The sequence below is a fragment of the Otolemur garnettii genome, unplaced genomic scaffold, assembly GCF_000181295.1.
Source record: "Otolemur garnettii isolate 467f Iridium unplaced genomic scaffold, OtoGar3 scaffold00032, whole genome shotgun sequence".
In the NCBI taxonomy this organism is placed as follows: Eukaryota; Metazoa; Chordata; class Mammalia; order Primates; family Galagidae; genus Otolemur; species Otolemur garnettii.
This window is the reverse complement of record NW_003852427.1, coordinates 12,232,696-12,235,548: the sequence shown is the minus strand read 5'-3', so window position 1 is coordinate 12,235,548 and position 2,853 is coordinate 12,232,696. Positions and strand designations below refer to the sequence as shown.

The window sequence follows — 2,853 nt, the reverse complement described above, 5'->3', positions numbered from 1 at the left end:
AAAAAAAAAAAAAAAGAACTCAGCTCAGTCTTCATAGCTTCAAGGACACCTTCTGAGTCCCTGGGTTCTCCAACCTACCCTTCAAGTACAATACCTTCCACTACAAACTCTCATAGGACCTGTACCATTCTGTCATAACAATTATAACAGTTATCTTTAATCCATTTGTATGAATCAGCCTTTCCCATCACATGTAAACTCCATGAAAGCAGAGACCCTGTCTTTTTTTACTCATCACATCATTTACATTGCCTAGCAAAGTTTGGGAAAAGCTAAAATATTTGCCTAAAGAATAAATAATGCAAAACCTGATAATTTGTATTCCATAAATATTTAGTCAATTATATTAATGGTCTATAAGTACTGAACTCAACTGTAGTTACTCTACAGCAGTGGTTCTCAACCTTCCTAATGCCATGGCCCTTTAATATAGTTCCTGTGGTCATGCCCCACAGGTTGAGAACCGCTGCTCTAGAGAATGAACTATTACCTAAACCTGACTTCCATTCCAAAATTTGAGAGTGATTTTTATTCTTTTATTTTATGAACAATTAGTAGGAAATGTTATTTGTATAAATTATTCCATTGTAATAATTGTTATTACTATAATCATCATCATTTAAACACAATGCCTTTCGTGGCCTCTACAGCTGCATCTAACGAAAGCTAGCAATGACATTAATTAAAATTCTGTTTGAAACAAAATGATCAGTAGCTAAGAGAGAATTAGATTACTTACTGACACAAACTCTTCAAAACTGATTTTTCCATCTTTATTGTTGTCGGCAACTGCTAGGATTTTCTCCACAATCTCGCGCACCTTGTAGCCAGGAAGAGGAAGGCTTGCTTCTTTAAACAGGTCTTGTAGTTCATAGTCACTGACATATCCACTGTTGTCAATATCTGTAGAGATATATTATGAGCTACCAAATATCATTTGTACTTTTTACTTAAGGTGTATACTCGGAAGGCCATTTGGGGGATTCACAGGCATGCAGAATCTTTCATGTTTATTTCACAAGTGGCAGTAACCTTTTTTCCTGCACCTGAACTGTACGAAGTGTGCTATATGCTTTATTAAGAAACTCATTTTTAAATAGAGTTTATCCCCATAGACTTAGGGCCAGTGTATATATTTTAAGTGTACAGTATAGCCATTGCTCTGATAGATAGAAAACCCCAATTTTAGCATATGACTAAATTTCAAAGAACTAAGCATGAAGCAGTCTCAGATATTTACATACAGGGTGGACATAAAGTTCACACTATTTTAAATTGCACATGAACTTTATGGCCACCCTGTATACCAGTTACAGTCAAAAGGGAACACCCACCTGGACTTTAACTTCTGGTGAAATTTATAAAATGAATCTGCTGGCTCCACATTCCATATAAAATACACACAAGGCATTCTTGCTTTACATTTCACTTGGGTGCAGTTCTGTTTCATTTGTCAATAATTCATTACTCCTTCATTATATATTTATGATACTATTATGTATGCTGAATCATGTTTGATGTCATTTTGAGATTAGGTGTTCAAGAAATTCACACCTATATTTGGATTTTTGGCAATAAGTTTTCAGGTGTTTTCATGTCATCATTGAGATGCCCTCCACTGGGTTTTTCCCTAAAGACCAGATATTACTTCTTGACTTAGAACAAAAGTGACACAAAACACTTCTACCAAGAGTTAGCAGCAGAGCTCTGAATTGTTTTATTTGTTGCCTGGATTAGAGATGTACTACAGGCTGTCTTTGTTTGTCTGGAAGTAGTTGGTTTGTTTCCTATATTTCTTTTTCTTCTCAGTAAAAGCTCTCATCACTATAATTGAATTAATGTTAAAGATAGAAACTTCTTTGGACATCTCATATGAAAGTATTAGAATTAATTCTGTTCAAGATGATGGAATATTTCTAAACTAGAATCATCAATAACAATAACGTATAAACACAGAAGGCAGCTAAATTGCTTGATATCATAACAATATTGCTTTATTTGAATTTAGAGTAAAATCTCATTATTAGTATATCACCAGCACAGAACTGTTTCCCATAATTCTGAAATATAAATATAGAGTCAACTGACTTACTCTATACCAGCAGTATGATGGGAAATATTTGAAAATAAACAAGATTGAGGAAGTTATTTACCTGCTAACCATCATGTTAATTTAAACTAACAAGAGTAGATAAGATCTACAGCTCTGAAGACAGACATATCTAGGTGCTCCTTCAACCTCTGTGGTTTTGGCGTAATATGACAAGAACTAATAAAAAAACACATTATGAGCATGTAGTATTCTGTGCCAAGGGATTTGTTAAGAACTTGACTTACATTACCTCATAAAGTCCTTACAACTCTGAGGTAGTTACTAATATTATTTCCATTTTTAAAGGTGAGCAAATAAAGGCTTAGGTTAAATAACCATAAAAATCACAGTTTGAAAAAAAAAGACTTTCTTACAACTCACCAACAAAGCAAATAAACTGATTGAAAAATAGGTAAAGGGCTTGAACAATTTCTCCAAAGAAGACACACAAATGGCCAGTGAGCACATGAAAATGCTCTACGTCTGTTGACTGAAATGTAGGACCTGGTCAAAATCTGTTGATAGACTTTATACTCTCCCTTCAGAATAAGCAACAGTCATGGTGGATATTAGTATATGAAGAAAGAAAAAGCAGATGTCAAGTGGAAAAAAATTCAGCCGCATGAAGAATGGGAAAAAATACTGAATTAAATAAAGGAAATACCTTTTACAAATGTAAGAATTTTTTCTTCTGCCATAAATAAAACCATTGTGCTATTATAAAAAAAAAAAAAGAAAGAAAATGCTCTACGTGATTAATC

At 33.6% G+C, this 2,853-nt stretch overlaps 1 protein-coding gene across 1 annotated transcript in view; it reads right to left on the bottom strand.

The window, feature by feature from the left end:
• PLS1 (plastin 1) overlaps window positions 1-1,234 on the bottom strand; it is a 47,419-nt gene extending 46,185 nt beyond the window's left edge. The window contains exon 1 of the mRNA XM_012804928.2: window positions 740-1,234. The gene's annotated coding sequence lies outside the window, so the exon portion shown is untranslated. The remainder of the gene's footprint in view (window positions 1-739) is intronic.
• Between the last annotated feature and the right edge of the window lie 1,619 nt (window positions 1,235-2,853).